The sequence below is a fragment of the Pseudochaenichthys georgianus genome, chromosome 16 (assembly GCF_902827115.2).
Source record: "Pseudochaenichthys georgianus chromosome 16, fPseGeo1.2, whole genome shotgun sequence".
In the NCBI taxonomy this organism is placed as follows: domain Eukaryota; kingdom Metazoa; phylum Chordata; class Actinopteri; order Perciformes; family Channichthyidae; genus Pseudochaenichthys; species Pseudochaenichthys georgianus.
The window spans coordinates 32,566,208-32,594,004 of NC_047518.2; the positions used below are offsets into that span (position 1 = coordinate 32,566,208).

General features: G+C 40.9%; 1 protein-coding gene across 6 annotated transcripts in view; it reads left to right on the forward strand.

The window, feature by feature from the left end:
* syngap1b (synaptic Ras GTPase activating protein 1b) overlaps positions 1-27,797 on the forward strand; it is a 146,787-nt gene that overhangs the window by 1,045 nt on the left and 117,945 nt on the right. The gene's annotated exons all lie outside the window — the stretch shown is intronic.

Here is a 27,797-nt window from a genome sequence, read left to right on the forward strand (position 1 = left end):
GAACATGTAATATTAAACCATGTCTTATGAAATACTGCTAGTTCTGTAGTATCTTGTAAAAATATATTGGTGGTTTTGTCAATAGCCTGAATGGACTGTATCCTGCCTCCTGTGTGCAAAAACTTTGGCCCACTAAAATATTTAGATGACCAGAATGAGAGGCTACTTCATTCTTGCTGGTCTTTTATTCCCCCGTACTCGAGTGTGAGTGGGTGAAAGGCGCTTCAGTGTACGGTAAAGGCAGATTCCCCTTGGTATCATTGCACTGCAACTGTGACTAATGCTATATGTGAGCAGGCGTGCTGCAGTGAGCTGCCTCAAATCTAGCCAGTCAAAACGCTCAATTTGCAGTGTGTGTGTGTGTGTGTGCTCAGAGGGGCTAATTTGAAAAAAGCGAGGTCTTCAAACGTGATGGCCAGAGGGAGACGGGGATGAGATTGAACGCCCAGCGCAAAGTTTGGAGGAACCGTGAAGGATTGGGGGTGTCGAGTGAGTACCTGTTATCAAAAAGATGTCAAAAACTGTAGGGACGAGGAGGAGGAGGAACTTGATATACGTGTGTGTGTGTTTGACAGAGAGAATACGAGCGGTGTGAAGTCACGGAGAGAGTGCTGCATGTGACTGTCAGGGTAACACTCACAGACCTGTAACCCCTTGTAGAACAATATGGGTGCCACCAAAATGGAGACTAATCTCGACCTAAAAAAACTCTACTCTCCTGGACTCCACTGTCTTCTCACTTGCAGCTCAGATGATGACTCCAGGGTTGGAGTCATCATCTGAGCTGCACATGAGAAGAGAGTGAGCACATTTTCCTGCAGATCCTTTTAACTCAGATTTTTATATTCGCTCAGAGCAAAGCAGATAATGGCCAAAATTCCCTCTTGTGCAAGTGCAGCTATAGAAGTTGGTTGCATAATGTTGGTAAGATGCTCTGCCTGTGTGTGTGTGTGTGTGTGTGTGTGTGTGTGTGTGTGTGTGTGTGTGTGTGTGTGTGTGTGTGTGTGTGTGTGTGTGTGTGTGTGTGTGTGTGTGATTGTGTGTGTCCAAGCCCAATCTGGGAGTCATTGCCAGGAAATTGTGAGCACAGTGCTGCACCTTCAAAACCTGCCAACGATGGCACTGAGTTCTCTTTCTCTGTGATCGCACACTGCTGTTTCATTTTAGACATTGTTGTCGGAGCTAAGCATTATTTAGTCAGATTCAATTTCGTAAAACTAAGGATTTATGCATTAACTGGATTACAAGGCATATGAGCAGGTTTTATGGTTTTACCTTCATAAATGCATCAGTAGTATACATATTGTACCATTAGTAGAAATGACACCTGTGAACTTATTCATTTGTATCATTTTATATTGTAAAGTCAAGAAGTTCCCCTTAAATGTTTTTAAAGAAAAATGGTAAGTTTCTTACTTTTACATCTATCAGTGAATATCTTTTGGCTTTTGAACTTTTAATTGAGCAAGATAATCCATTTAAAGACAACACCTTGGTTTTTTGGAATTGTAATAGCATTAACCATAAATAATCATTTGTGAAAGTAGTTGGCAGTTGCACCCTTATGTATTTTGGCCAACCACCTGATTACACTATCCATCTCCCCTGTCCACCTATACATTACAAGCTCCATGGTTACTCAAAGCGATTATGTAACACAGTGTGATATTTATGCCGCACAGTGACTCAACATCTACAGATAAAATATATGGTAAGTCGGCTGATATTACTGTGAAATTGATTTGTGATGAGGTATGGATACACATGATGGGTGAGGGGGGGGGGTAAAGGACCCTCAGCGATCTTGCAGATGTGTTTGAGCCCACATTGACGAGTGTGTTAAGCTAATGTAGCAGGCAAGCCATTTGCAGTCATGCCAAGTACCGGCTCACATGAACAGGCAGTTAGTGGGAGGCAGCAGCAGCAGCAGCAGCAGCAGCAGCAGCAGCAGCAGCAGCAGCAGCAGCAGAGATGGGCCTTCCTATCTTGGCCTATCTCCCTCATTCGCTCTCTTAAACTCACACCTCCTTTTAGTCTATCTCTTTTTTCTTTTCTCTCTCTCTCCTGCACTGTCGACCCCCCCTCTTGCTGAACCACCCACACATACATACTACACACACGCATGCTCTTCTACCCCCTCACTGCCTCTTCAATCGCTCCCTCTTTTCCCTTCACTACAATGGCTGTATCCATGAGTGCAGATGGACACTATGGAAGCAAGCTGCCAGCCGCTGAGCTATCCCTGGCCTTGTCGATTTTACAGTAGTTTGATACAGCAGCTCCTGTCAGGCATGGCCATAGTTAAAGAGACAGCACACCACCAATGCACTGCAGCACTCCTCTACTCCCTCCTTCTCGTTCCCTCTCTTTCTCCTTCTCTCATGTGACATAAGGGACTGTCTTACACCCCTCCACTACTCAGGCTGTGCCAAGAACCATCATCTGTTAGGCTATTACTGTACTGCAAGCATGAGATTCATCTAGCCCTGTGCACTAGATGTTCTGTCAAGAGAGAGAGAGCCCATTCATTCTCCAGTGGGGTGCTGAGTGTACTGGAGATGCATTTGCGGTGGCTTTTTAGAGTGTTCTGGAGCACAGGCAGCAGAGACGACCATTGATGAGCATTTGGGAGAAGTGATTTGCTTTTAATCACACATGTATAGGCTGAATTCTCCAGCCGGAGAGCTTCCCGACTGGTGTTGACAGATCTCTAGTGATCCGACATGAATCAAAGAACCCCCTGTCCAAGTTCATGGACGATTTACATTTGCCGGGCGATTCCCCTCTAGATGTGGGAAGTCAGCACTTTTAAATGTCAAACAAGACTGTGCATTCAGCTTTTCAAGAATCCCTAAAGCGTTCTGGTCAAAGACGTGCAATGATGTCAAGATATTGAGGAAATGTAACTCCACTGCCATTATTCTGCAGATAGGGGGTCAAAAAACGTTCAACAGGCTGACAACTTATGCGCTCACACAGTATTTTATATTATCATCAGCTTGTTCAAGGATCTAATAAATATGCACACAGGGTGGTGCATAGCTGTCGCTTCTTCAAAGGCATATTATGGAGCAGCTATTTCAAGGTCTTTGATACCCTGGAGGTCAATCCATAGCTAACCTTGGCAGCATTCAATATGTCTGTATTACACCAGGGACTGGGACCATGTTGACCCATTGATCATCCAACACGTACGTGTAAGTATGAGACCCGGGGCGAGATCTTAACATGATGTGACATTTTAGTGGAGATGCATTCTTCATCAACGTTGGGGCCTTTGGACTGTTGGCCCCAATAATATAGTTAGTCATCTGCATAGAGTGTAAGGTAGGTCGCTCTCAAGCTTGCAGAGTCAAGAATGTCTTACTTGGTGCGTGTTCGTAGAAGGCTCTGACTGGTTTATTTTTGGCAATGAATAAATTAATCCTTAGTGCAGATGTGTCGTCACTCCACTGTCTTTTGTTCAGCATCATTAGATTGACTAGTCGTGACTCGTGAGCTGATTGTCGTCTCTTTTTTGTCTTCCTATCGGTTGCCCAAATGATATTTTGTAAAGAATACCAGGACCCCCTTATGCTCAAAGGGCCTTTAGTGCTTTAGCGATATTAGGGGAATCTGCATGGGGGCTGCTAAAACTGAGTTGCTTGGAGGAGTGGCTTTTTAGATTCAGCTACACTTTGGGTGGGTGGGTAATTCAATTATGGTGCAAAGCCAGAGTGGAATGACTAAATAAGAGAGGGAGAAAGAGAGAGAATGCCTTGGCTTTTGATTGATCTCGTCAGGATTCACGCACAGCAAAAAGGGTCAGGATGAGCTGCCTCCCTCTCTCCTGCACCAATCAGTGGGCTGCCAATCCGGGATAATGATCTCCCTCTGGATATGGTTGGCTCATAAGGTTTGCGGCCATGATGTCATCCAATCCCTTGGATGCCCGTGATTCAGAGCTGTGAGGTTTTAGCAAAGTACCCTAGGCGGTGTGAGAAGTTACAGTACATATGTCAGTAGTATGAGTCATGGCGGGACCGGTGGATGGAGTACTTTTTTTATATTAATTCACAGCATGAAGGGATTTTAGTAGTCCCTGATTCATTATTTTTAATGTTCTCTAAATTATACTTGTAGAACTCTATTCAAATTATTGAATTGTAAAATACTATTATGTCCATTGATTTGCTTTCCTACAGTTTTAATTTCCACAATTGCCTTTTGTCTTCCAAACGTATAGGAATGAATGTGTCAGATTTCATTAAAAATGATAAGAAACTCATATTTTATTTCACATCATGCGAGCTATAGCTGAGTAGCCTTGAGGTTAAATAATAATGTGCATAATTGAAAGTATAAACAGTACACTGGGGGGATTTTTTCATTTCCTTTGACATGTTAACTCAAAGTATTTCATTACCTTTATTTAAATTATCCCTGAAAAGCTTGAGGGCCAGTAAAAATAAGAGCTACTACCACAGGCTGTAAAATAGTGGCCTCTGAAATTATAAGAACAAATCCTTTCTGTGCACTGAAGCCTGAAGCTGGATGAAACATCAGTGTCAGGCTCTCAATCTCTGCGTGAGGAAAACAGCGCTCGCTGCTCAGACTAGTATTTGGCATGCTACACCACTGAGCCACACTATAGTGCACTGTTGGGGGCTATAATCAGGCACCTGTAGAGCCATTCATTTCAGACATTTGATATTTTTGCCTCTTTGTGTTTGTGCATACTGTATGTTTGCCTATGTGAGTGTTGTATTTCTTTATTCTTTTACATGTTGCAGTGCATGTTTAGGTAGTGTGAGGCTGACATGCTGCAGTCTCCTTCAGCTCAGTGGAGAGGAGCGGTCATATCAGGTCATGGACATTTTGTACAGTACCAGCTCGAGATTCAAGCCTCCTTTCAACTCACCTGACCTCCACATGACAATGGGAGTGTTCACGATACACCATGTCCTGCCTCCAATTAGGAACATTTATTTTTGTGTTTTCATTGATGATGATGTTGTGAAAAACAGTATTTAATTTATCTCTTTCTAGCAGAATGATATTCCAACTCTGTCCCCTTAAACATTTAGATTTGTCATCAAATACAAAAGCTGTGAACAGCTGTGTTCTGGAGAGGACAGCATGTTTTTCACAGCCAAGAGGAACAATGCCACGGTAAAGTGTAAAAATTGTGACGGGTACGATCTCAATGTGTCTCAATAATATATACATAGGAACTTAGAATGACAACATTGACTTGATACAAATGTAAAGAATACGTGCAAACCTTCACATACAAAGGATTGCCATCTTTAGGAAATGTCACTGCGATTCAGCAAACACCTGCATACATTGTTCGGGAAATCAGCTTTGTGAGGAATGGGTGTAATGTGTAAAGCTTGCTCTCTCTGTTTTATGTCATTGTGGATTGATAATGATTAAGCACACTTGACAGTGATTTCTGGCATTTAATGAAGCAGCAATTCATTGATTGACTAAGAAAAAAATCGGCATACAAATGAAAAATTGGGGGTAAGACCTATTGACTCCTGTATGCATCCTATGTCCCTACTGTACATTTAATGGTTCACTGTAAAATCCTCCTCCTCGTGACTACAAAGCTATTCCACTGCACTCGATGTGGTCATGAATGCACCGCCACAGCTTTGGTTTCGTGGTTTACACTTTCGCCTCACAGCGAGAAGACCCTGGTTTGATCCTTGGCTCTTCCTGTGCGGAGCGTGCACGTTTGTGTGGGTTTTCTCTCGTTTCCTCCCACATTGCAAAGATGTGCAAGTCAGGCAGAGTGGAGACTCTAAATTGCCTGTAGGTATGAATGTGAGCGTGAGTGGATGTCTGCCTAGCTGAGCTCAACCTGTGATGCTCTGGCGACCTGCCCGGTGTCCTGCCATTCACCCAGTGCATGCTGGGATAGGATGTAGCCCCAGGTGTGCCAAAAAAGGCTTTAGTGGGAAGAGAAATTGAATGAATAAATCATTTAGCATGCATCATTCTTTGTATTAAAAGATCAAATAAAGCTTTTAAAGTATATAATGAGATTATTTTAGATATTAAAAAACAACTATACATTCTACCTTTCTGTGTTTATGCTCGTCCATTTCTTTACTAGGAAATAAGCGCAACATTCCCTTATTCCAGCCTGTAAACTGGGAGGGTTTATTTATTGTGTAACGTGACGGTACATTGCATTTCTTAGGGTTTTGGATTATTAGTTAGACATACATTTGCAGATGTCTTCTTAAACTTTAGGACATAGTGATAGACGCTTCTCATGTCCAACACAATGTTCAATTCACTTTGATTAATCGATCAATTAAAAAGGTAGTCAGCTGATGAATTGATGCTGAACGTAATCATGTTCTGTCTGTGTGTGCTACATGGCAGCTAGCAGTGATATGTCCTACGTTTAGAGTAGCAGTCATAGTGCACCATTAACAAAAGTAAAGCAAAGCTAGACAGCGCTAGATAACGCTAGGAACTAGCTGCTTCATCAATGCAATTGTTGACTCCACATCAGTATCATTCAATTTAAATGATAGAAAAACGTATAAAATAGGTGAAAAGGTGGAAAATCTGATAGGAAGTAAGCAGTGCAACCGTGTAAAGCTCAGAGCAACACACTCTGATCTGTGTCTGTACTGTGGTTACTTCTGCTATATAGTATAATTGTCGCAATTGAATTAGCATGGTAGCTTAATGGCACAAGTTGAAACTGTGAATCGACCACAACATATATTTGGGATGAGTTTGAATGTGATGACTTTTTCTAAAGATCATTATTCAACATGAGCTGAAGGTATGTGAATAACTAGCTATGACCTACCCTGGCCTTTGTAAAGGAACATACATTGCTTTTTTTATTTTATGATTTGATAATTAAAGTGTTGAGTTAATCCTAATTTGTTGTTAGATATCTGACTTGGGAATTGAACTCTTTGTATGGTTACGTGAGCAGGCCCCAATATTTAGAATTCCTCTGTAATGATTTAGAAAGGTATTTCATTCATATCTTTTTTTTACATAAAAAAGATCATGTAGGTTGTGTCTCTATTTCAGATATAGATTTGAGAGAATTTGTTACCTGAGAGTTGCAACAAAATGGAAATGTTCTCCATTATTTGTCTTCATGCTTGTGTGAGTGTGTTTGTGCGTCTGTGTGTGTGTATTCATGTAATGTTGTGTAGTAATATGTGTGTAGTGGTGTTTTGCCTCCACTCAAAGGACCTCATAAAGGTTAGCAGGCTCAACAGCTGATGGTAAATTTAGCCTCCTTTTCACACACAGACCCACACACCATTTGAGTCTTTTCTACTGTATCAGACCATATCCAGGCATGTTACCGTACGGAAGAGATGTGCCATTATTTCATATTAGTGATCAGAATTAGTGGTGTTTGTGATGACAGTATTGCAAGAAAGAAATGTTGATTTTAGTTTTGGACGTCTTGTTTTTATGCTTCAATCAAGTTGAGCGCTCCAGAGTAGTGATGATGAGTCTTCCTGGAGGGGATTGAATGTAATAGAATAACAAAGTGTAAGACTGTTGTTTGTGATTAATGGCACTGTCAAACCTGTAGAGAAAGGCTAGTAGGGTGCCAAAACCACACTTTTCATTTTGGGTTCTCACTTCACTCTCACATTTAAATTTAGAAATTGCAAGAGCATTCAAGTGACTTGGGCCAGCAGGAGGAAATAAATGGTTCCATCCAAAGAGGCAATTTTTTGGGAATAAAGTATATATTTTTTTGATTATGATTAACCCACTGCTTCTATTGTTAACATGTTTAGGTGTTAGGATTTCTGTGTGAAAGGCCTCTCACAGATGGAAATGTAGCACCTGAAGTTGCATCTATGAGCTGCTCTTGCATTTTGTATTGCACTATTTGCACGTGCAGTGTTGTGCAAACCACATTACTAAAATGTTCTAACTGCTCTCAGCTCCGACACACACTGACATTATGTATGGGTGAAAGGTTGCCTCGCAGATAGAAGTGGTTTGCCACCACCTCATGACCCCCAGGTTATGCAGCCTGGCTCTATGTAGCACATGCAATGTAGTGGAAAATGAACATATGAACATAATTACTGTTTGCTAGGTTGCTTCCTCTTACGGGATATAACGTGTTTGTGCTCAAAACGCTCAAAGGAAACTAAACGCTGTACATCAGAGAAGAATATTCGATGTGTGGTATAAATAAGTTATAGATGGCGTAGAGTGACAAACAGTGGATTTCAGAATGATGTCCTGGAGTGTTAAGATATACTGTTCAGTCAGCATTTTACACCTGGCTTAACACAGCTTCGTGCGTGGCTTTATTAATTACACTTTTACCTCAAGGTCTGACAGAGGTCTAACACACACAAGTAGATTCAAAATATGTTCTATTATAAATATAGTGGCCTAGGAATAAACAAAAAAAGAGCCATATAACTTCAGAACAAACTGTGGCGATATGTGTATTTTTAGATCCTTGATCTGACACCATTAATAAAGGACAACAGAGGTTTGATTAGCATTGATCTTCAGTTCATCAGTTTGTGTCCGGCTCTTGTTCGCCTGTCTGTTCTCATAAGCAGTCACTGCAGGATACTGTCACTTTAGCTCACAGAATATATCAATAAGGAAAAAAACATCTGTTATGACAACAGGTCTCTTTTGTCTTACTGTTTTAACCGAGGAAAGGGTTTCTGTGTGATCTGTGTGCAAAAAGCTCAGCAAGTGGAGAAGAAACGTGGAGCTAATATACGGTTGGGAAACAGGAAGAGCTGAATGATGAAGAGCTGAATGATGAATGCCAAGCTGTCCCCTGAAGACAGAGCATGCACTTAGTACAATCGCAGTCATTTCCCTGCATTGGAACTTTCTTGGATTGTTGTGATGCAAAAGAAAGCAGGAAGTAACAAGGAAGTGGGAGCCGGTGAATATGGAGTTCCTCACTCTGCTGGGGTTTATATCTCAACATTTATGAGTGACTTTTTTAAACCCTTTTTTATCCAGGCAAGGTTTTCTGAACTTTGCCCCACATGCTCTTTTTAAGCAGCCCACCTACTGCTTCTCATTCTTATAGTAACCCATTCAGACATTTTGGAGATGCCTCATCCGGCTGCAATATTCCTAAGGTGATCAATGGGGTTGGGTTTAGCTGTCCACTTTATGATTTCTAAGCATAGAACATCTACCACTCATGATACCAACTAAGGATTTTTCTAGCAGACTCACAGATCTGAGCCATCAAACCTCTCTGTCACAAGCACACTTCTTACACCCTGCAGGGAGCTTTTGCGCATTTACTTAACTTGCCATGAATTTGGAGTGAAGATGTGAATTAATGGCATCTGGCAGGAATGGCTGCTGCGCACGGGAAGCCCGCTGCTTATGTTGTGTTCGTGGTGAGCACTGATGTGCTTCCATTGGAGATAAATGTCTGTTTGTATTAGTGGCAGAACATGTGGCCTCAGGTTAGCTCTCTGGGAGTGGGCAGTGACATCATTTCATAGTGTCTTACATCATTAGTAACAGTGATCGGGACAATAAACGAGTTTGCAGTGACACGTGTCTGTGTTCACATAAACCCACATCAGGGGTAGATGAGTCAGAATCACATGCGTTGCTGAATTAACTTGATTTAATTCTGCTTTATTTCATGTGTTTAAGATGATAAAACAATCAGCGGCAGCTTCCTTTGGCTTTATGGAGCTTTATTGCAATTTTCAAAGCTTCTATGCACACAGACTCAGTTAGCAACTAGCTGGTGAACATAGAGAAGCATATGAAGCAATACATTTCCTCATGAGATGGGAAACCAAAAACATATATAATTAAAGCTGCAAGCAGTGTTGAGCGGGTCTTCGACACTCCGCAGGCTGTTGTCCGCATGTCGACGTGTGTGTCTAGGTGTCTCGAGGACTCGGCTGTTAGCAAACGTGGGAAGTTTCTGGCCGATCGGACAATGTCTTTGAGTTACAGCAGTAACACAAACATTGTGTTTGATGGCGGGTGATCTGTCGCCATGGCAACAGCATTTGATGACACCCTATAATATGCTTAGATGTGTTGAGGGCTGCATCATTATCAAACCTGTGAAGTCTTGTGCCTGTTAACTGGAGTTATGAGAAAATCGTGTTTCACGGCGACCATTTTGTTACCATAGCAACGACATTTGACGAAATCTCAAAACTTACACATATATGTCTCGAGGGCTTGACGGTTAGCACATATGTGAAATTTTAACACTTTTTTACCATTTACACAGGAGTTATAGCAATATCGTGCTTAACGGCGAGGGAAGCGTTGCCATGGCAACAGCTTTTTGAGGAAAACTCACTATTGTCATATTGAGGTGTTGAGGGCCGGACCATTAACTGTCATCTGAAGTCTGGTGCAGTTTGGACCATTTTCCATTGAATTAGAACAACATTGTGTTTTATGGCGAGGCATGCGTTGCCATGGAAACGGCATATGATGACATCCCCTAATTGACATAGAGCTGTTGAGGGCCGGACCATTAATGATAGTGTGAAGTCTGGTGCTGTTTGGATGATTTTCCATTGAATTACAACAACATCGTATTTTTTGGCAAATGATGTGTTGCCATGGAAACGGCATATGGTGAGATCTCAGATTTCATGTAGAGCTGTTGAGGCATGTACCGGTGATATAAAAGTGCCGTTTGGACGATTTTCCATTGAATTACGACAACACCAGGTTTTTTGGCGAGGGATGCGTTGCCATGGCAACGGCATATGATGACATCCCCTAATTGACATAGAGCTGTTGAGGGCCGGACCATTACTGATAGTCTGAAGTCTGGTGCTGTTTGGACGATTTTCCATTGAATTACAACAACATCGTATTTTTTGGCAAAGGATGTGTTGCCATGGAAACGGCATATGGTGAGATCTCAGATTTCATGTAGAGCTGTTGAGGCATGTACCGGTGATATAAAAGTGAAGATTGGGGGATGATGGGACCGTTTCCATTGGAGTTACAGCCACACCGTATTTTATGGCGAAGGATCCGTTGACATGGTAACGCCACATTAAGTAACATCAGATTTGACCTAGAGCTGTTCAGGGCCGTAGTGTTAACCATCATGTGAAGTTTGGTGGCGTTCTGAGCTTGTCAGTTTGAGTTATGACATCATCGTGTTCCATGGCGAGAGATTGCCTAGCATCGAGCGAACGCAAACTTTGGCGCCAAATAACGGCTACGCCGTGCGAAAGAAAAAAACTTCCGTGATAACTTTGAATTGCCCATGTCTCGAGACACTACCCGACGAATTTCGAGTCGTACGGATAAATTCCGTAGGAGAAGATACTGTAGATTTTGCGCGGAGGAGGAAAAACGCGTTAAATCACGTTTTTCCGACACAAAATTCAAAATGGCCGACTTCCTGTACGTTATTTTATACCCCTCCAAGAGGCTTTTTGGTTCGTCTCCGCACCCTAGATATGCGTAGCGAGTTTCGTTCGTTTACACCAGAGGTGCCCAGTACGTCGACCGCGGTCGGGCAATGCTGGTAGATCGCGAGTCATTCATAAAAAAAAAATCCAGCTCCGTTAAAATAGACAAAACAGGTTTTGATCCCTCCTCCCTTTGCCTCCCTGCCACTTAATTCAGGAGTTTACTTGATTGACAGAAAAAGCGACCTATCGCTTTCCAGTATGTTAACCCAGAATGCAAAGCGATACAAAATCAGTCAAGTGCCGGGAAAACTCAAATTAAGTTAAAGAGATAAACAAGAGACAAACAACAAAATGAGTGCGGGACAGAGCAAAAAGCTAAAGACATACCACTTCCACCCAGAATGGGAGGAAGAATATATTTTTGTGATGTCATATTCAAAGGTTATTTGCCTTATTTGTAAAGCAAGCGTCTCTCTGCCAAAGAAAGGTAACGTGGAGAGGCATTATCGGAGTGTTCACAAGGCATATGACAGCGACTTCCCTCCGAGTAGCGAGTTTAGAAAGAGAAAGATCATGTATTATTGCTACAAAAACATTATCTTGCAGTCTAGTCTCGCCAACCTACTGCCATGATTTAGGCTTTGTGAGCGACTAAATTGATCGTAACGATATCAATTATGCGAGTTGCAGTCACGTGACTGGGCTCGCGCGGCCTTTCAGCCGTCATGATTTCCGAACCTTTTCTGTGCTTTTGCCGGTCGTTTTCCCTGTTTTAGGTGTGTTTCGCAGGTTTATCGGTCGCTGTGCGACCGATTTCAATAGGGTCTTCGCCGACCTAGGTCTCAGACCCTAATAACATTTACCAGGTGACATGGAATTAGGGTTGCAAAGGGGCGGAACATTTCCGGAAAGTTTCCATGGGAAGTTAAGCTGGGGAATTTTGGAAATATTCGATGCAAAATTAAACATGACATTTCAAAAGATTTTTTTTTTTTTTTTTAAGTAGAACAGAACAAGTTTTAATTATTTTATTGAACAATTATTTGTTTCATTGAAGAACGAAAACAGGAATGTTGAGTTAAATATACAACCCCACTCATTAAAAAATGACACAAATGCACCCCCCTCCAAAAATCCCCACCAAGTCCCATTCAAAATGTTAAATGAAAAGATGTGGCTTCATTTGTCTTGTGCTTTGGGCTCAAAAGTGTGATTCAGTCTTCTCAAAATCATCTGTGCATGTGATGGAGGAATGCACAGTGCCTGTAGGGGGTGTGGTCTCAATAGTCATGCAGTAAGCACGCAGTGTGCTATGGCGTGGATATTCAAGTGTACTTGAATGGCATCTGTTTGTTTTAGTCAAGATTATGCTAAAATATACTTTCCTCAACTATATTTAAATTCTCTATGAAGAGCCAACCTTCAATTTTGAAAATTCCCAGTTTATTCCCATAAATTCCCGTTAATTCCCATGGAAAGTTTCCATCTTTAAAAATTCCCGGAATTGTGCAACCCTACATGAAATATACCGCTCCAATGAATGTAAATGTTGAACCATAACTACTAAGTGTGTAAAATTAGTAACTGTCTGCTAGCATGTTCACCACTTCAAACAAGATGATATATCAATGTGTTCACAGAATTATGTTGGCGAAAACGAACAAAATCACATGATGAGGTTCTGTTTTACATATAAAAATATGTTTTGATCAAAAATACATACATTATACAGTAAACCAGTATTCATTGCATTTAACACACACACATACAAATAAGAAGATGTGTGCAAAGAAACCCTTCAAATCCTCCGGGTGCACAGAACAAGACTGCTTGAAGCAACAACTGGAAAGAAATGATTTGTGAGTGCAATGAAACAAACAAACATAGGGCTTTTTTAATGAATATTTCCTGAGATGATACAAATCCCCTCCCACTGTTTCTCTAATTAAAAATATCAGGTCATGAATTGCAGTACTTACGTAAAGGTGGCTGCAGAGGACCTCCTTTCTTCAGCTTTTGTTGTGAACTCTACATTGTGTTTTTTGCTGCTCTTTACCCATTCATAACTGTGTGTGTGTGTGTGTGTGTGTGTGTGCCAATACCTGTGTGTTTGGAAATGTCAAAGTATCTCATGTCATTTTTTTTGATTGTTTGTGTTACGTCCCCACTAAGGTCTAGGGGACCTGGAGACAATAACGTACAACCAATAATTATGAGAGAGTCAGAGTAAAGGTTGACAAAAGGTTTATTCCTTGTAACCTATCATATAATACAATTAAACAGAAACTCTGTTTGTGAGGAGGAGGAGGAGTCAAAGGATTGTGCCAAACAAAAGAAACAAGCATAACAAAACCAGGCCTATCTCTACAACTATCCTTTGAAACCAAACTCAAACAAAAACCCTCACTAACTAACTACAAAGAATTTGACAAAACAATATACAGGGGTGGCAACAATCCGCTTACCTAGTGTGTCTAAACAATAGTTAGCTCGGTGGTGAGAAATGTACAGGGTACCCCAGACTTACCTAACTCCTCCACCTCTCAACACACACATTAACAAAGTTCAGATTATTCAAATAGCTTTAGTTGCTAAACACAGCCGTGTTCCTTCCTCAGCAACAGGCCCAGAGTGAGAGAGAGAAGACTTCCTGGGTGCCTCCTTTATGGTCGGCCCTGGTTGCTGATAGGCCAGCTGAGGGTGAGAGGATCCAATCAGCCATCAGACTCAGGTGCACAGGCAGATACCGATCAGCTGCTGATTAGCTGTGCAGAAGACAGGGAGAAGAGAGAAACACAGGAGGGAAGAAAACCACACATGTACAGCCTGCCTGGCACGTAACACCCCCACACATATAAATCCAAACAGTATGTTTGGCCCTTACAATGAACATTCTATTTACATAGCACGAGCTAGTGCATCGGCAATAACATTATCGGACCCCTTTTTATAACCTCTCTCTTAACTGGGTTAACTCTGTACGCACGCTGTTTGATGGGCGAGGGGTTGGTCAAAACCACATCATGAGCTAGGACAGAAGTTTGTGATGGAGTGTCATTAAAAAGACATGCAAAGTCAAATATCAGTTTCTGTATATCACTTCCTTGGATATCAGGAAGATGAGACAAGTAATTGGGCAAATCAGCTAATACCTCAGTATTGCTTAGTCTTGCCCCCTGTGGTGTTGCACTGCGCATCACCAACTCATCCTCATTTGAGCTCACCTTTGAAACTGAAGCCATAGGAGAGACGGTTGTCTCCACCTGGTGAGCTTTAGAAGACTCACTTTGGTCTTCCCTGGTGCAGTACTTCTTTAGCATGTTGATATGACACACTCTGGTAGGACGTCTGCGGTCAGGTGTTTGAATGACGTAGTTTGTTTCACCGAGCTTCTTATCTACAACATAAGGACCAGCAAATTTAGTAGACAGAGCAGAACCAGGTACAGGCAATAGAACCAACACCTTGTCACCTGGCTGAAACAAGCGTGCTACCGCCTTCTGGTCGTAGCGTTTCTTCATGTTCCCCTGGGTAGAGGTCAAAGCTTCCCTAGCCAAGGAGCAAGCACGATTTAGACGATCCTTAAGTTTGGCGACATACTCCGGGATACTGCAAACTGTTTTCGTGGGCATGATCAAATGCTCTTTAAGAACCCTTAAAGGACCTCTGACCTCATGTCCAAACACTAGCTCAGCAGGACTAAAACCTAGAGACTCCTGAACAGCTTCACGGGCAGCAAATAACACTAAAGGAACACCGTCATCCCAATCTTTATGAGACTCATGGCAATGTTTTCTTAACATGCATTTCATAGTCTGGTGAAACCTCTCTAATGCCCCCTGACTTTCAGGATGATATGGGCTGGATGTCACATGCTTGATACCTAAGGTGTCAAGTACCCGGGCAAACACTTTAGACATGAAGTTGGTACCTTGGTCTGTTTGAACTACCTTCGGTAGACCAAACATGGAGAAAAACTTCAGAAGTGCCTTGGTGATGACCGGGGCAGTAATTTTCCGTAGTGGGATGGCTTCTGGGAACCTAGTGGAAGCACACATGACAGTTAAGAGAAACTGGTTTCCAGTTTTAGTTTTAGGTAAGGGTCCCACACAATCCACAATCACCCTTTCAAATGGCTCTCCCATTACCGGAATAGGAATGAGAGGAGCAGGGTGAATCACCTGATTCGGTTTACCAACAACTTGGCACACATGACATGTTCGACAATAAAGAACTACATCAGACTTAAGTCCTGGCCAAAAGAAGTGTTTTAAAACTCTTTGATATGTTTTTGTTACCCCCATGTGACCTGACCATGGATGATCATGAGCCAAGGACATCACCTGAGAACGATAGGTTGTTGGCACGACAACTTGATAAATTGCTAAGGAGTCTGACTCCTCACAGGCATCACTAATAGGTGATCTTCCATAATGTAGGCCATCTTCTTTGACTTGGCCTCTTCCTGACTGATAACAGAAGAGAGACATTTAGAAAGTGTTTCATCACTTAACTGGGCTGCCATGAATTCTTCCCGAGTGGCAGGCAGTTGTACAAGCTCTGAGCTGTTACTGGGTGATCCAGCACCAGCAGACCGGGCCTCCTCTGGCAGTCGGTCCGACACTGTCATGTCTTCAAGAAACTGCCCTGTAGCAAGAAAAGAATCAGACAAGTCCTCTCCGTATTTCTTTGACTGTGCCCTTGTAACAACACAAGCAGGAAAGATTTCGGGAGGTACTTCAGCTGATTTCTCTGCGTCTAAACTTAGATCAGGAGAATCAATGACCTCAGGTACTGGCTTAACTTTGCCCCCAGCCAAGTCATTACTGAGGATGAAATCAACACCTTTGATGGGCAAGGCAGGGAGGACAGCTACTTTAAAGAATCCTTTGACAAGAGATGAGTGAATATAAACATTGTGCAAAGGAGCCGCAACTAGTGTCATGCCTACCCCTTGAACAACAGCACTTGATCCACATGATGATCTGGAGGTTAAAGGTAAGATGCCTTCCCTAATAATGGACTGAGAACCTCCTGTGTCCCTAAGTACCTGTACTGGCAGCTGGTCTTTAGGATCCCCTGTTAAAGAAACAAAGCCCTTGGAAATAAAGGGTTTGAAACAGGGATCAGGTACATCATCTTCCTGGGACATTTCTATGTCTGATAGGGAAACTCCTTTAATGAGTCCCATGCCTTTTGGCGTTTGAAAGCGTTGCGAAAATTGTTGTTTACGCTTTAAGAAATGACACCCTGAAATAAGGTGTCCTGTTTTATGGCAGTAGTTACACTCACGGGGCCCCCGTGGAGGTGATGGTGGTCCTCTAGACCTTTCAAAAGTTGTTGGGCCAAGATCAGGTCTTCCGGTTAGTGATATTGAAGCACTATCTGGGCGCAAGGGTGAAGAAAACAGTCTTGTGAGTGAGCATAAATTCATCCGCTAAAACAGCTGCCTTAGCCAGTGAAGTAACCTTCTGTTCATTTAAGAATATCACCATCCTTTCAGGCAAAGAATTCTTAAAATCTTCCAAGAGAAGTAACTGACGAAGACTCTCAAAATGATCCTTCACTTCATTAGCCGCACACCATTTATCAAAGAGAATGCCCTTCTCTCGCGCAAACTCAACAAATGTCTGCGTAGCAGACTTTTTATGGTTTCTGAACTTTTGTCTGTAGGCCTCCGGCACAAGCTCATAAGCACGCAATATCGACTCTTTAAGCACTTCGTACTGCAAGCTTTCTTCCAAAGAAAGTGAAGATACCACTTCCTGAGCCTTACCTACTAATTTGCACTGAAGTAGGATTGGCCACATGTCTTTAGGCCAGACCAGTGCGGTAGCAATTCTCTCAAAAGCACAAAAATATGAGTCAACCTCTGACTCTCTAAAAGTTGGCACTAAAGCAATATTTTTACTAACATCAAAACTCTTTGTATGAGAGACTGTATGTGAAGGTCTTGACCTCTCAAATGTCTGCTCTGAAGAGATTCTCAGGGCATCAACTTCAAGCCGCTTTAACGTGATTTCTTTCTCAGCTTCTATCTCTAACTTGCGAATCTGCAGCCTGTGTTCATAGTCCGCTCTACGCTCCTTTTCCTGGCCCTCCATCTGAAGACGGACAAGACGAACTTTTAGTTTGGCATCACTACTTGCACCTAAGCTACCCGGAGAGAAAGCCTCAAACCTAGGAAGCGTTGCAGGAGGAGCTTGAGGACTAAACTTGTCAACTCTAGGTGTAGCTAATACTCTTTCCCTATCATCTTCAATAGACACCTCAGCCCTAGGCTGAGTTGACATGCTTGGGATTTCAAGAATCTTTAACTCCTCTAGTTTTTGCAGGATTTTCTCTCTTATCTCTTTTTTTACTTTATACTTGTCTACTGTAATGTTAAAGTGAGCTGCGATACATAACATGTCATCTTTGCGACAGGAATACAACGTATCAACACTTGGACTTTCAATAAAGTCCTGTAAGTCAAAACCCATTTTTCAGCCAATGTACAACACCTACAATGACTTCTCAATTATTGGTTGTTTTTATTTCAGGAAAATAGAGATCCCGGACGAGCCCCCATTTGTTACGTCCCCACTAAGGTCTAGGGGACCTGGAGACAATAACGTACAACCAATAATTATGAGAGAGTCAGAGTAAAGGTTGACAAAAGGTTTATTCCTTGTAACCTATCATATAATACAATTAAACAGAAACTCTGTTTGTGAGGAGGAGGAGGAGTCAAAGGATTGTGCCAAACAAAAGAAACAAGCATAACAAAACCAGGCCTATCTCTACAACTATCCTTTGAAACCAAACTCAAACAAAAACCCTCACTAACTAACTACAAAGAATTTGACAAAACAATATACAGGGGTGGCAACAATCCGCTTACCTAGTGTGTCTAAACAATAGTTAGCTCGGTGGTGAGAAATGTACAGGGTACCCCAGACTTACCTAACTCCTCCACCTCTCAACACACACACATTAACAAAGTTCAGATTATTCAAATAGCTTTAGTTGCTAAACACAGCCGTGTTCCTTCCTCAGCAACAGGCCCAGAGTGAGAGAGAGAAGACTTCCTGGGTGCCTCCTTTATGGTCGGCCCTGGTTGCTGATAGGCCAGCTGAGGGTGAGAGGATCCAATCAGCCATCAGACTCAGGTGCACAGGCAGATACCGATCAGCTGCTGATTAGCTGTGCAGAAGACAGGGAGAAGAGAGAAACACAGGAGGGAAAGAAAACCACACATGTACAGCCTGCCTGGCACGTAACAGTTTGCTTGTGAATGTGTGCTCATGTGTCGACTCCCTTGGGTAGACTGTAGGTGAGTGAATGTTCATTTTGTGCAGAAAACAGGAACACCTGCTCTTTCTGTACAGTAGACACGTCAGATGAATCACCTGACCCCTTATTAATTTCATCTGCTACAACAAATCTACCTCAACAATGACAGAGTGTGGATGAAGCAGTGGAGACAGGTTGAAGCTCAGCGTAGGAAGGCGCTCCTAATATTTCAACCCCTCAGTGTGTGTGTGCGCGTGTGTGTGTGCGCGTGTACCCTTGTGCTTGTGTGGTTCATGCATCATGTACTTGCTGAAAAGGGAGCTGTGAAGAATGAGCGAATGTGTTATTCCCGCTGGAAGATGTGTGTGTGTGAAAACATATTTTTGTCTCATACACCAATGGTTCTGAAGGCCCCGTAGTTAATGGAGTTTGCAAGCTCTGCACCAATGAACTGTTATGGGAAGTGACAGTGCAGTGATGGTGTGCCATGTAGTCATGAATATCTAAGAGTTGTGGAGTGGAAGCGGCCGTGTTTAGCGTCTTTTAAAGTTCTCCTGGGGCCTATACTACGAAGCTGGTTCAACCTAACCTGGATATGTTTGAGTTAGCCGGTTGGCCTAATCCAAAACATACGCGCTCTCGCTAAACGGTCCTATGACACGGGTTATCAAGTGGATCGCTCAAGCCAGCCGTGTCCTATCTAGTTAGGTGCGCGTTCACATGAAAGGGGTGGTATTTGGAGCATTCGACCAATCACAAACATGGAGAAGCGTACTGACAGCGCAGCGTCATACTTCCTGAATGAAAAGTCAACTATAATATTAGACATATGAAGAAGTTAAATTAAATATCCATGACTTAAACACTTTATCCAGGATCAAAGCCACATAGCTGCACCTGCAAGGTGAATACAGCTGGTAAAAGGGTTTGAATGCGTACATTAACAGGTTTATGATATCACTGCCCCGTCTCTAAGACACGATCTGACTTTAATTACATTTGACTCGAGAGTGTTTCGTCAACTTAATGTGTTGCTTAAAATAATACTTCTGCATACAGTATGTGACACTGTGAGTGTTGCACGGCCAGATACGGCTCAGCTGACTCAGATAAGGAAATATATGATACATTATGAAGTGATATGCCGCGGACTGTACTTAATGTTACTCTGATCCGGTTACTTATGTCGTGGCAGATATTTAAGTAAGCTTTCTTAACGCTAATGTTATAATAGTCAGATTGCTCTGAAGATGGGAGGTGATATTGTATTAATGTTCACGTTCACACAGTCGGTGATTTTTGCGGCCGTCTTTCCTGCAACGGCAGCTTTTCTGTATTTCCTTTCTCCTGTAATATGACTTGATCGCTTTAAACTCCGCACACTGAGCTCTGATTGGTCAGCAGGCAGTGCTTTCATTGAGTTGAGCTCTTAGCCTGCAACCTAACCTGGTCCCGACCAGGTTAGCCGCTAAGCATAAGTTACCATGGAGATCTAGCCTGCTAAAAAGAGAACCAGCTTCATAGGACCGGAAAGCCGGAGTTTTCCCTGAATTTAGCCGGCTAAGCGAAAATCCTGCTTCGTAGTATACCCCCCTGGTCTTAGTAGACATGGTTTTCTGTTGTTGTGAATGTGGGTTTGTGGATCACTTCACCTCGCGCCACCCTCCTATTGGGTCTCTTCAGATAGGCAGCACTACTCACACTGCTAGATGGATTAAACAAGATGACTTTCTCTCATAAATCATGTCTTAACATTTTTGTCATCTTCAGAAAATGTGTATATATTTGCTTTTGACTAAAGCTATGAAACTTGTTTGGCTAGGTTTGAATCTTGGATGAACTTTGGAATTGATATCCCACAAACGTACCATTACGTCTGGGTAAAAAGTGGGATATTACCATTATGTTTGAACATACATATTGATTAGGGCTATATTGTCCATTGATTTTATGTTGATCGACTTGGAAACAATAACAATGGAACAATAGTAATCAAATAACTTTGATAACGGATCATTTTATCGTTTTTTTTTTTAACATAAATGGCAAACATCCCAGTACTAGCTTCTCGATTGTATTCCTTTTTTTTAATTTTCAGTCATAGCAATCAGATTTTTTTGTTCTTGGTGGAAAGTATTTACAATTGTCTGGCATTTAAAAAAATCTAACTAATTATCACAAATATAATCAGTAGATAACTTGATAGTTATAATAGTCAGTGATTGAAGCCCTGATGTCATGAGTCAGAGTCATTACATTCCCTTTGCGGCAAAGAGTGACATGCATAATATACACTTCCACAAGTGAGGCCGTTTCAGTCCACTTCTATTTAGGGTCTTTGCCACCCGTCGTCAGGTAGAGAACCTTCTTCTGATGTCTGGTTTGATCGGGCCTTTAGAGCCTTCCACTCTCTCCAGCTGAGCTAAAGATAACGCTAAGGTAGGGCTGCTCGATTATGGCGAAAATCATAATCTCGATTATTTGGGTCAATAATTGTAATTGCGATTATTAAATGCGATTATTCATTGACTTTGAAAACATCCATTTATTGGAGATTTTTTTTTAATATTATATTTGTAACAGTTGATTACCCTGAAATTTAAGTATAATTCAACTGAAAAACCAAAAAGAAAAAAAATTATTTAAAATAAATAAATAAAAAGTAATAATATTAAAAATAAAAGAATCAATTTATTTCGATTACGTTGTTTTCGTAATCGTTGCAAGCCATAATCGTAATCGCGATTAAAATACGATTAATTGAGCAGCCCTACGCTAAGGTTTAAACTTTGGTCACCATGCTCGCTTAAACAAGCAATCATCAGCTGTTCGCCATCAAAGATAAAGCAACCTAACAGAAAGGATACTTTTGTCCAATATTAGAGATTGTATAAGGGAGGTCTAAGTACACCGAGGAACAAAGCGGTTGTCAGCATATCCTTTTTAAGCCTTCAGGTATACAAGAACTGCTATACCTCAGCACAGCAACATCTCAATAAAGAATGACAGAAGCCTGAATGACATAGTTATCAATTTAACATCAAAGCTGGTCAAATTGATAAAAAGAAATACACTTTACAATGCTCAGTAAGCACTCGGTACAGCCAGTCAGTCCACACATAATAATAAGTGCAGGCACACTTTGTGCAGAATGATACATTTAATCAGGTCCATCGACGTTTCAACGGATCAAAATGTTGCTGGAATGAATGTACAGGGTCTGCGTATGAAGAGCATGCTGAACACAGTGTGCCGCTCTTATCTGAAGCATCCTGCCAGGGAAGAAATGCTGGCTGCGCACTCAGCTGAGAGATGGGCCAGGTGGAGCAAAGCATATCAGTCTTATGGTCCTCATCTCACTGCTGCCAAACAAATGGCGGCCTGATGGATAAGGCTTTCTGAACGATGATACACATATTTCTTAAACTGAAGCTGAAAATCAGGTGATGGTCTTAAGCCTGTGTGAAATTAAAGTCTGATTTTCTAAGACGGAAGCTAATTATGTAATCAGAGATTCAGACTGACTGCTAGGGAGGGCCTTAAAGGTGCAGTTTGGAAATCTTCAAGCTCAGAATAAATAGTGTAGCTATGTTGTAGTGGAAAAACTATTCAAAAGCGATGTTGATCAGGGTTACGGGAATTAAACTTTATACAAAAAAAAGTGTTTTAATTGTTATAATTAAGTAACAATTATGTTGTTGTTTTTGCAACAGGAGTTAGACCAGGGGTCTCCAACCTTTCTTCGTCTGAGAGCTACTTTGAAAAAATGAAAGTGGCCAAGAGCTACTTGCATCGCATCGCTTACATTTATTCACATAGCACTCATCAGTTGAATTAAGCTACTTTTGTACACGTGTGAAATTGCAATACCTAAAGCTTATCACAAATCTTAACTTCACATCAAGGTCCAAGAAAACGACAATTTCTCTCATATTAATATAGTAAGTACTTCACTGAAGATTCACATACATGTCCAAGAGCAAATTACAATGTTTTCACTTCTTATTATGGCCCACATAGTAAATACATCGCCTTAATCACCACCTTGCAAGCATCTTATGGCACGTGTAAAATAAGTGCATTCACTCTTTTTTACAGTTAGTGAGATGAATGGTGCTGCATGGAGTCCACCATACAGGTGTATGCTGGACCCACTTAGGTTCACTAATAGAGTCATTTAAATGTTCATCAGTCGGTCTTGTTCTGTATTTAGATTTCATTCATGCCAGAAAAAGCTGCTTCACAAAGGCATGTATAGAGCCAAATAAAGCAGACGTGTTCAGTGCTGCTTGGTGAATGTTCTTAGTTTTCTGGGTCTACAAGGCTCCAGAAATGTTGAGAGTTTTGCTGAGACTTAAGCTGAACATGATTTTGGAGATTTATAACCTCCATCTCCATCTCCACAGGATTGACACTGAACAGTGCAGCCATCTTTTCTTCTTCTTCGTCTTGACATTAAATTATAAACCATAATTAATATAGGTCTAGCCTCCCTATATCTGTGTGTGACATTTTTCCATCCTCAAAAACAAAAAGCTAATACTTCTGCAGTCGAGCTGCAGCTTCTAGCTACGGTCTTCTGTTAAAGAAAGGACACTGAATGTCCTGAATGAGGCATCACACACAGGACTTAAGTCTGAACACAGCAGACAACAGGAGTATTTAAGCATTATAAAAACAAAAATAGTGCATGTGGGTGCACACTTACATTCTCTGTCTTACTGTTACATGAATCCCATGAATGTATGAGATTAAATTAGCTTCATTATATCTCAATCAGTGATTAAGTGAATAATAAAGTTTCTATCGGTTCACAGCCTGTCACTCATTATTTTCAGGAGGGGGCGGGGTTTGGAGGAACGGAGAGGAGACGGTGATTGCGGCAACTTTCCTCCTGCCTTCACAAACTTTACACGCGTATTTATCAACTGAAAATAGCAAGAGGACATTCATACTCTGCAATCCAAGACTTGATTGAATCCGCCAAAAACCTGACATGACGATAACGAGTGTTTTTCAAAAACACAAATCCCTCCCTGTGTGTCTCTGAGCCGCAGCGACGCGGACTGATTTAGATCGGGTCATTCTGCCGTTGGTCCTGGTGCTGCTGGAGAAAGCAGACCGCTCCGTGTGTGGTGTCGCTGTGCCGCTGTCACGTCTGCTCCTTGATCTCTGCGTCACGGACCAATTTTATATTTGTGTGACAGAAACAATTCTAAAATAAAAACACTTTATTGTCCGGTCGCGGCCGAAAGATCAGGAAGCACCGTTACTACGCTATAATCGATAATCGCGAGGCGAGCTAAAAAATTTTTTTTTCACATTTATTTATTATTTATACACTGGTGGAATATCAAAACAACAGCCCGCCCGGGGTGCAAAACGTATCAATGAAAAGCGACCCTCTACCACACAAAACAACACCTATAGATAACCCAATTTGTGTTCTTTGAAATTGAAAAGGATATTGCATTGTGTTTGTTACTTTCGTTGCAGTTGTATGTCTTAAGTGTAATTTGGCATGCTTTTATTTTGAAGGCAAGTTTACGCTGTTGACAGTTGTTGTTGCTATGGAAACAAGAAACGTTTCACAGCGGGCGGAACTTGTCATAAAGTCCGCGATAATAAAGCCCACCCATTTAGAGGGAAGATATGATTGGTCAATTGTACTGTCATTTGACATTACTCTCATTCAGTTACTATAGCTGGCCCTCTGTGAATTCATAGCTGGACGTCCAATCAGCTCCTGTCTTCACAGACTCGCAGCGAGGAGCTTCTTTCATTTAACCCTTCACATTCAAACAGAAACTGAATAGGCAGATTCAAAGGATTTATTTCTTTGGAAATGTTATTTTAAATACAATTTAATCAAGTTATTTTTGGTAAAACTATTGACAAATATAACTAAAAACATATTTAAAAAAAATATATAAAGAAAAATATAATTTGTTTTAATGTTTTTAAATATTATTTTGTAGAATATCTTAGGCCCTCAGAGACAGGCTCGCCACTGGTAAAAATCTCTCATACACACGTGTGAAACGCTCTCACAGACACACACAACAGCGTTGCAGTCGGGAAGAAAAGCAATATGGAGCGAGAGAGCGAGCAAGAGAGAGAGCACACCTTTATCTATTTAATAAAGTTGTACAAAATAAAGTAAGAAATCATTCCAATGTGTACTATAGGACAGTAAAAAGTTTAAAAGGGGAGTGATTAGTCAAATATGCATAAATAAAAAGAAAGAATGCTAACTAGGTAACATAAGATAAGAATAAACAAGTTTAAATGATTTGTTGTGATCATATTCTAAAGATGTTTGGATTATTGAAAAGTATACAGCTCCCTTTCATCTGAGTGTTGAGAGCTGTATCCATAAATTCATGTTGGGCTCAAAGTAGGGCTGCTCGATTATGGCAAAAATCATAATCTCGATTATTTGGGTCAATAATTGATATCACGATTATTAAAAACGATTAACCATTTACTTTGAAAAACATCAATTTATTGAAGAAAATAATTTGAAAAGTATGTTTTTAACAGTTGATTACCCTGAACTTTAAGTATAATTCAACTGAAAAACCTATTTAAAAAATAAATAAAATCGTTTTATTTCGATTATGTTGTTTTCATAATCGTTGCAAGCCAAAATCGTAATTGCGATTAAAATACGATTTAATTGAGCAGCCCTAGATTGCACCAGATTGATGCATTCAACTTCAACATTTAAAAAAAATCTTCCTGGGGGTGCATGCCCCCGGACCCTCGAGGATGTGACGTCCACCACCAAATAAAGCAGGTTAAAATAATTAAATTGCATACATTTTATTTTAGTAAACACTGAAAACGGGTCCCACAGACCCAAACAGCACTCAAAGGTTAAAGGTAGCATATAATAATGTTAAAATGTGCTAAATATATATACTGCAAAAAAACAAAAAAGAGGAGTAAAAGTAGCTCACTACTTGTTTTATTTTTAACCTTTTATTTGTAACCCTCATCCTAAAAAAAGTTGGAGACCCCTGTTATAGAACGATACATTTGACAATTTTAAGCTTGGCCTACCATTTTATTGGAGCGATGAGGAACAGGTGGGGCTTGAAAAGGCCCACCTGTTCAAAGTGGGGAATGACAGAAAAAGTTTGAGAACCACTGGGTCAGAGCAATATCAGTCGGCTATAAAAACGTCCTGTCTGCTCTATGTTTATTGTTTATTTATGATTCTTTTCTTTTTTTTTACAGTGGTCAGGTGGCCTGATCTTGTGTAGTTTAGGCGTTTATCACTACCCTCTTTCAATTTTTCAAAATGTTTAACTTCAGGCAGCACTACACAAATGTTTTGTTCCCACTGTTGATTGCAGCGTTATTGAAATATATAGATTACAGCTTGACAACTGTCCTTGCACGTTGGTGCACCCGTAGATAAAGCTATAAATGACATTACTTGTAAGGAAGTGCGGTTTTGGTCCTCAGTGTTTTTTACCAAATGATATTCTTGTCAGGCTCTAAGACAGTATTTAGACTTGGGGTTGGTAAACCTTCATTGAACCCAGACTAATGGAAGTCTTTTCTTGTAGTTTGGCACTTCCTAAGGGCATAAGGACCCACTTAATCCTTTCACTTGTCAAACAAAATGTACTTACATAAAGTATGAGCTATGCATTTGAAAAGCCAAAAGCCGACATAACTGGGTTATGAAATATAAAACATAATGTATGCATTGCACAGTTCCTGTATAACTATAGATTTATCTGCAGACTGATTATTTGACAACATGTAGAAGGGTTTGACCAGTGATGCAGCGATTGCAAAATGTATCAGCTGATGCCGCTGTTTCAAATAACAATTTTGCTGATACAGATGCCTACGTTTTAATGTTTCTTTCTTTCTTGTGGTCATGTATTCCCCCTTTTTTTTGCCATGGAAACAAATAAATCTTTGTTTTTTGAAAAAAAACATGAACTGTCTTTCAGCCATTAAACACACTAACTTTGAAAATGCCCCCATTCCCCAAAAAGTACTTTTACAAAAGCTTCTTTAGCCTGCTATACAATTACTTGATGCAAGTGCCTTTTTAGTTGTCGGTCATAATCTATTTTTACCCGTCATTTTGTTGATAATAACACATATTAAGCAGCATTAACTTGCCAATCATTACATGTATATACAGAGGCAGAGCACACTTTTGGTTGATGCCTTTATAAGGCCATGAAGGATAAAGATTAATAGAAACTGTGTCAACACTTGGCAAACTATTATTTTTCGGATTGTGTGGATTTTTTTTTTTTTTTTTTTAAATGACAGCTAATGTAACTTCTGTGCTAAGTCTAGCCAAACAGTTAAAAATGGGCTAATGCCATTGCTTATTTGCCAATGTGCTAATGTTTGGCCATCTGCACTGCTGGTTCACTAAATGTGTGTGACATGGGCTTTTGTCGTTAAAAGGAAGGTAACTGATGAGTAATGGTGGTACTGGTTACATTACTGGCACTGTTTCTTCAAACACTTCATTTGACTTATGCTAAGGTTGCTCATCATAATGTACTTTGGCGTTAGATATTGAGGTTTCTTATCTTTTCCATTTACTTTGTTTTTTTTCTGGGTGGTCTGTCTGTCAGCTGTTTGTCAGACGCTGCTGGGGCAACCTGAGTATAGATGTTATGAGTAAGAAGTTTCCGAGACAACCCTTTGGGTAATAAGACAATGACACAGTTCTAGTCTATCTCTGGATTGAGGACAGATGACTATAATTGTTCTTTATCTCTTAGGGACAGCTTGGCTCGACCCGCTTTCAATCAGCACGGTGACACCAAAGAGAAACAAAAACACACCGGGGTCAGGGCACCGGGAGCATGACTTGCAAGTGCCGCTACGCTAACAAAGTTATGTTTCAACTCTGTTTGTCCTGCTCAGAAATTCTTTATTATCAAGGAAGATAAAGTATGACTTGCATGGACATTGATATATTATCAAACACACACAGTCAATTGTGTTAATTTGGTACAACAGGTTAAAAGTAGTTACAGGATATGCTCATACGTGCAAAGACTAAATGAGGACATGTGGACAACCATAACTCAGTGGGAGGGCAACCTTTAAAACTACAAAAAGTAACATGTT